Source organism: Rosa rugosa, chromosome 5, assembly GCF_958449725.1.
Source record: "Rosa rugosa chromosome 5, drRosRugo1.1, whole genome shotgun sequence".
Classification (NCBI taxonomy): Eukaryota; Viridiplantae; Streptophyta; class Magnoliopsida; order Rosales; family Rosaceae; genus Rosa; species Rosa rugosa.
In genome coordinates this window covers 39804190-39812437 of record NC_084824.1, presented here as the reverse complement: position 1 = coordinate 39812437, position 8248 = coordinate 39804190, and the positions used below count along the sequence as shown (strand labels likewise).

At 42.2% G+C, this 8248-nt stretch overlaps 1 long non-coding RNA gene across 1 annotated transcript; it reads right to left on the bottom strand.

The window, feature by feature from the left end:
- LOC133712921 (uncharacterized) lies at positions 1–2552 on the bottom strand. The gene is made up of 3 exons (XR_009847662.1): positions 2209–2552; positions 1624–1684; positions 1–579 (listed from the first exon to the last, which is right to left on the bottom strand). It is a non-coding gene; the product is annotated as an uncharacterized LOC133712921 (long non-coding RNA).
- Positions 2553–8248: the final 5696 nt, after the last annotated feature.

The following is an 8248-nucleotide window of genomic DNA, read 5'->3' as shown; positions in this document are numbered from 1 at the left end:
TAAGCTTTAGATGCAAAAAAATGTTGGGTCTGTCACTCTGTCCACAATTTGCAAAACTGAAAACTTCCGACCTGAGAGTTTGGTCCCCTATGCTGTTGCTTTGATTGGAAACCTGTGCTATACTCCTCTTCACATATGGTTCTACATGCTCTACTCCTCTTTAATTATCACATCCACTTGTAGAAAGTTTAAAGTCACGTACAATAACCTGATAAAGTGAAGAAAGGGGTTGCTTAATCTGTTGGAGGGGACATGGGGTGAGAAGAAAGGGAAAAGGGGGAAGTGAAGTGAGGAAGATAATAAAGAAGATAAGGGCAAATTAGAAATTTCTATAGCAAAGGAGTGTGGTTTGTAAATATATGACAGGACCCGCCCCGAATTTCACCCTGAAATCCGAGGTGGCCCTGCGGGGCCCACCTTAGAGATAACTCTACCGAGAACTGGTCGAGTCACCCCTAAAGAGGACTACCCAAAATAGTAACCCACAATAGATCAGAGCCAAACAAAGAAGCGCGGAAGCTATTCGTCAACTATGCCTCGATCCATGTACGCCCGACCTCAACTAATAGCGCCTGCAAACTGGGCATTAGAAACCGAAAGGCCCAGGGGAAAGTAGACGAAAAACGTTAGCGTGAGTGGACAAAAATAAACAATTTAAAAGAAAAAGGATTTCATACTTTTCCACATTTATTTCATTAAAAACCGATGCATGCAACAATTAGAAAAACACATTTAGCTTTAAATCCAAGAATTCCAAAACGATAAACCGACTAGCCTCGCTAGTCACAACATTCGAAAAATATATCGTAAAACCGAAATCTCGTTTCTCAAAAAGATAAGACCAGCCCCGCTGGCTACAGTGAAAATCGGACTAGCCCCGCTAGTCAAGCAACGATAAAATATGGGGAAGAAGTTTCACCATACGAAAGAAGGGAGCCTCCCAGGCTCGGGTCGGAGTGTCCCACACTCTGGAGCATCCCATGCTCTGCTCTTACTCACCCACAAACACATAGTAAGCAGGGAGGAGTACTAATAGGCTAGCTAGCAATAAATATGACGACCCAGGTATGGCGGGTAAAAACTAATAAAATCCAATAAATCCTTAAGGCTTCCCCATGTCCCACGAATAAAGAAAACACGGGTACGATTCCCAACCGTACCCGGAAATTCTCGTAAAACGTCGTATAAATCAACAGCGTGTCCCACACGCTAAGAAAATAATTAGATCATCAACAAGGCATTCCCAATGCCAAAACCGAAAGTCGATAGATAAATAAGAAATAACTGCATCGAAATCCCATTTCGAAAAGCTTTCCAGAAATCTCAAAACAACGAATAGAAATATAATTAATTCCGGAAATCACCTCGGAAAAATAATTCGTCCAAATTCAACATCAATTATAAATTCGAATCCGAGCATAACAAATTAATAATCAAAATTCACAACCGGTATAAATCATAATTACTTCATGAAAATCCTTATTGAAAGCAAATCCACGAGATAAATTGAAATCAAATTCCAAAATCAATTCATATGCTCGGAAAATAATATGTTAATTAAATAAAGCATACTTTAATAAATAAATGCATGCATCACTTATTTGAAAATAAAAGTCCACTCACAGTACTAATGGGCGACCACGCAAACGAGTTCCTTCATCTAGCCGTAGCTCGCAACATTGCCCTGTACACAATTATATTTCCGTAAACGGCAATTCGAATAAAATAAATACGAACCTAAACGAAACCCGAAAATCTCTATCTCCAATACTTCTCAAATTCCACCCAAATCTCTTCCACAACACCAATTCCTCAATCTACATATTCCACAATGAAAACGAGGGAAATCCAACGGCCGGATTTCCCACAATTCCATCACAAAACTTCAAACTTCGGAAATTCACAAACAATTCCAAACTCCTCCAAAATTCACCAAACTTCACATACAAGCTCTATGATAATTATAGAATTTAACTAGCCAGAAAAAGAAATTAAAAAGCTACCCTAGCAGCCGCTACCGCCGCCCACAGTGGCGGCGCCGCCGCCACCGCCACCAGCTCCGTTGGCCACCAAACTTTGGCAGCAGCACCTACTCAACGGACCCAACGTTTTATTCAACTACCACTAAGCCAGAAAACGTCTAGAACTAGTTCAACAATTAAGGTAAACATTGAACCCGAAACCGTGAATAGTGCAAGAATTTCAAACCTTCAATTCTTCCTCCACGCTTCAAATCGCTGCAAAATATTTGGGGAGCATCATCTACATCGCAAGGCGCTTCCAAATGATTATGGTTCGTCGCCGGAGGTGGCCGGAATCGGGAGAAACTGGCGTTGACCACTTCTGCTACAGTGAAACTTCCACAGCTCGATGCGTCATTTTCCGGCCAAGCCGCCATGAGCCATCACCGCAGGCACCAAGAGGAGGTCGAGACGAGTCCGTAGCCACCGGTTTTACGCTTTTTGGTGGCCGGAAAGAGAAAGCAACCGGAGTTGCAGAGGTGAGAGAGAGAGAGCAAGAGCTCGGGGACGAGAGAGAGAACACGCGGGGGAAGAGAAAGAGAAAGAGAAAAAGTTACCGGCCACAGTGAAAAAATTCAAATATATACTACTTACCATGAACAGTAATTTTCACATTTTTGCTTATAACTTTTGCATACGAGCTCCGATTTTTACGTACCACATATGTACGCGCTCGGTTTAACGTCCCCTACAACTTTCATGAAGAACATTTTCTCAAATTTTGACCCGAACAAAAAGTCAATTTTTAGGGCCACTAAAAGCACTAAACCGAAAGTAAAAGTGAAAGTAAAGGTCGTTTACCGTCCAAATGACTAGTAAACAGGTAAATTGAGATACGGGACGTTACAATCTCCCCTCCTTATAAAATTTCGCCCTCGAAATTCACACGGACAAATAGCAACTACACACGTCCCCAAATGTCACTTACATAGCCGATCACGTCATATAACGCATCTTCCGAAACTCGTCGTCAGAACCGATATCTCACAGCTTAACCCATTACCACCAGTAATAGCACCAAAATATTAAGACCACTCAATTCCTCCAAAGCAATCCTCTACATGTATTAAACTCAAACAACAAACAATTTTCCCGGACGACAAAACACCATTCACCAAGTCTTCCATAAACGGTATCCATGATAGAGAACAAATGGCACTCGTCCAATATCTTGTATCAAACACCACAACACTCGGATCCGAAAGTGGTCCCACCACATAACGATCCAATTTCCTCGAATTAATCACCACTAGAATACTCCACCATTATCAGTGACCATAGTCACTTGAAAACACGGCATCTAGCCATAAAAATTCAAAATATTTATTCAATTTCCTCTTGTAAATGGTTTCCAACACTGAGGTTCCCAAAGAATCACCAAAAACTTCCAATAATATTTCAAATGCTACATAACAACCAATCACAACACAAAACACGTTTCCTCGAAACTTGGTTCCAAGTCAAAACCACCATTAGTTCCAATCCCACCAACGATCCTGATTCCGAAACAATTATATCATCCAGAGGCAGCCCAAAGCTATCGTCACTCGTCTCAGACACTCAAACACAAACTTGAACTCTGGTTTCCGCACCATAATCCATGCCCCAACAAAATGGTTGGCAACGAGGAAAAGACAACCACAACATTTTCCTCGAATCACATTTCGTAGTACAACTCGAAACTCTAGAGTAGTTTTACTCTACCATCACCAGGGATAGGCGCAAGACACTTAATCAATCGAATACACAAAGGAAACCCTAGGAGGTCGGCGTACAAGAGGCATAGCACCAGAAGAAAACCAACTAGCTTTGTACCTTACACACTTGATGTATACCACAGTACCGAAGAGTACACGATGGGGAACCGCTGCAGTCGGGCCATCACTCGAGCGGTACTGGGCAACACCAAGCATATAAGGTAACAGAATAGAAACGAGTCTACAGAACCTAACAACCTAATGCTCTGATACCAAATTGACAGGACCCGCCCCGAATTTCACCCTGAAATCCGAGGTGGCCCTGCGGGGCCCACCTTAGAGATAACTCTACCGAGAACTGGTCGAGTCACCCCTAAAGAGGACTACCCAAAATAGTAACCCACAATAGATCAGAGCCAAACAAAGAAGCGCGGAAGCTATTCGTCAACTATGCCTCGATCCATGTACGCCCGACCTCAACTAATAGCGCCTGCAAACTGGGCATTAGAAACCGAAAGGCCCAGGGGAAAGTAGACGAAAAACGTTAGCGTGAGTGGACAAAAATAAACAATTTAAAAGAAAAAGGATTTCATACTTTTCCACATTTATTTCATTAAAAACCGATGCATGCAACAATTAGAAAAACACATTTAGCTTTAAATCCAAGAATTCCAAAACGATAAACCGACTAGCCTCGCTAGTCACAACATTCGAAAAATATATCGTAAAACCGAAATCTCGTTTCTCAAAAAGATAAGACCAGCCCCGCTGGCTACAGTGAAAATCGGACTAGCCCCGCTAGTCAAGCAACGATAAAATATGGGGAAGAAGTTTCACCATACGAAAGAAGGGAGCCTCCCAGGCTCGGGTCGGAGTGTCCCACACTCTGGAGCATCCCATGCTCTGCTCTTACTCACCCACAAACACATAGTAAGCAGGGAGGAGTACTAATAGGCTAGCTAGCAATAAATATGACGACCCAGGTATGGCGGGTAAAAACTAATAAAATCCAATAAATCCTTAAGGCTTCCCCATGTCCCACGAATAAAGAAAACACGGGTACGATTCCCAACCGTACCCGGAAATTCTCGTAAAACGTCGTATAAATCAACAGCGTGTCCCACACGCTAAGAAAATAATTAGATCATCAACAAGGCATTCCCAATGTCAAAACCGAAAGTCGATAGATAAATAAGAAATAACTGCATCGAAATCCCATTTCGAAAAGCTTTCCAGAAATCTCAAAACAACGAATAGAAATATAATTAATTCCGGAAATCACCTCGGAAAAATAATTCGTCCAAATTCAACATCAATTATAAATTCGAATCCGAGCATAACAAATTAATAATCAAAATTCACAACCGGTATAAATCATAATTACTTCATGAAAATCATTATTGAAAGCAAATCCACGAGATAAATTGAAATCAAATTCCAAAATCAATTCATATGCTCGGAAAATAATATGTTAATTAAATAAAGCATACTTTAATAAATAAATGCATGCATCACTTATTTGAAAATAAAAGTCCACTCACAGTACTAATGGGCGACCACGCAAACGAGTTCCTTCATCTAGCCGTAGCTCGCAACATTGCCCTGTACACAATTATATTTCCGTAAACGGCAATTCGAATAAAATAAATACGAACCTAAACGAAACCCGAAAATCTCTATCTCCAATACTTCTCAAATTCCACCCAAATCTCTTCCACAACACCAATTCCTCAATCTACATATTCCACAATGAAAACGAGGGAAATCCAACGGCCGGATTTCCCACAATTCCATCACAAAACTTCAAACTTCGGAAATTCACAAACAATTCCAAACTCCTCCAAAATTCACCAAACTTCACATACAAGCTCTATGATAATTATAGAATTTAACTAGCCAGAAAAAGAAATTAAAAAGCTACCCTAGCCGCCGCTACCGCCGCCCACAGTGGCGGCGCCGCCGCCACCGCCACCAGCTCCGTTGGCCACCAAACTTTGGCAGCAGCACCTACTCAACGGACCCAACGTTTTATTCAACTACCACTAAGCCAGAAAACGTCTAGAACTAGTTCAACAATTAAGGTAAACATTGAACCCGAAACCGTGAATAGTGCAAGAATTTCAAACCTTCAATTCTTCCTCCACGCTTCAAATCGCTGCAAAATATTTGGGGAGCATCATCTACATCGCAAGGCGCTTCCAAATGATTATGGTTCGTCGCCGGAGGTGGCCGGAATCGGGAGAAACTGGCGTTGACCACTTCTGCTACAGTGAAACTTCCACAGCTCGATGCGTCATTTTCCGGCCAAGCCGCCATGAGCCATCACCGCAGGCACCAAGAGGAGGTCGAGACGAGTCCGTAGCCACCGGTTTTACGCTTTTTGGTGGCCGGAAAGAGAAAGCAACCGGAGTTGCAGAGGTGAGAGAGAGAGAGCAAGAGCTCGGGGACGAGAGAGAGAACACGCGGGGGAAGAGAAAGAGAAAGAGAAAAAGTTACCGGCCACAGTGAAAAAATTCAAATATATACTACTTATCATGAACAGTAATTTTCACATTTTTGCTTATAACTTTTGCATACGAGCTCCGATTTTTACGTACCACATATGTACGCGCTCGGTTTAACGTCCCCTACAACTTTCATGAAGAACATTTTCTCAAATTTTGACCCGAACAAAAAGTCAATTTTTAGGGCCACTAAAAGCACTAAACCGAAAGTAAAAGTGAAAGTAAAGGTCGTTTACCGTCCAAATGACTAGTAAACAGGTAAATTGAGATACGGGACGTTACAATCTCCCCTCCTTATAAAATTTCGCCCTCGAAATTCACACGGACAAATAGCAACTACACACGTCCCCAAATGTCACTTACATAGCCGATCACGTCATATAACGCATCTTCCGAAACTCGTCGTCAGAACCGATATCTCACATCTTAACCCATTACCACCAGTAATAGCACCAAAATATTAAGACCACTCAATTCCTCCAAAGCAATCCTCTACATGTATTAAACTCAAACAACAAACAATTTTCCCGGACGACAAAACACCATTCACCAAGTCTTCCATAAACGGTATCCATGATAGAGAACAAATGGCACTCGTCCAATATCTTGTATCAAACACCACAACACTCGGATCCGAAAGTGGTCCCACCACATAACGATCCAATTTCCTCGAATTAATCACCACTAGAATACTCCACCATTATCAGTGACCATAGTCACTTGAAAACACGGCATCTAGCCATAAAAATTCAAAATATTTATTCAATTTCCTCTTGTAAATGGTTTCCAACACTGAGGTTCCCAAAGAATCACCAAAAACTTCCAATAATATTTCAAATGCTACATAACAACCAATCACAACACAAAACACGTTTCCTCGAAACTTGGTTCCAAGTCAAAACCACCATTAGTTCCAATCCCACCAACGATCCTGATTCCGAAACAATTATATCATCCAGAGGCAGCCCAAAGCTATCGTCACTCGTCTCAGACACTCAAACACAAACTTGAACTCTGGTTTCCGCACCATAATCCATGCCCCAACAAAATGGTTGGCAACGAGGAAAAGACAACCACAACATTTTCCTCGAATCACATTTCGTAGTACAACTCGAAACTCTAGAGTAGTTTTACTCTACCATCACCAGGGATAGGCGCAAGACACTTAATCAATCGAATACACAAAGGAAACCCTAGGAGGTCGGCGTACAAGAGGCATAGCACCAGAAGAAAACCAACTAGCTTTGTACCTTACACACTTGATGTATACCACAGTACCGAAGAGTACACGATGGGGAACCGCTGCAGTCGGGCCATCACTCGAGCGGTACTGGGCAACACCAAGCATATAAGGTAACAGAATAGAAACGAGTCTACAGAACCTAACAACCTAATGCTCTGATACCAAATTGACAGGACCCGCCCCGAATTTCACCCTGAAATCCGAGGTGGCCCTGCGGGGCCCACCTTAGAGATAACTCTACCGAGAACTGGTCGAGTCACCCCTAAAGAGGACTACCCAAAATAGTAACCCACAATAGATCAGAGCCAAACAAAGAAGCGCGGAAGCTATTCGTCAACTATGCCTCGATCCATGTACGCCCGACCTCAACTAATAGCGCCTGCAAACTGGGCATTAGAAACCGAAAGGCCCAGGGGAAAGTAGACGAAAAACGTTAGCGTGAGTGGACAAAAATAAACAATTTAAAAGAAAAAGGATTTCATACTTTTCCACATTTATTTCATTAAAAACCGATGCATGCAACAATTAGAAAAACACATTTAGCTTTAAATCCAAGAATTCCAAAACGATAAACCGACTAGCCTCGCTAGTCACAACATTCGAAAAATATATCGTAAAACCGAAATCTCGTTTCTCAAAAAGATAAGCCCAGCCCCGCTGGCTACAGTGAAAATCGGACTAGCCCCGCTAGTCAAGCAACGATAAAATATGGGGAAGAAGTTTCACCATACGAAAGAAGGGAGCCTCCCAGGCTCGGGTCGGAGTGTCCCACACTCTGGAGCA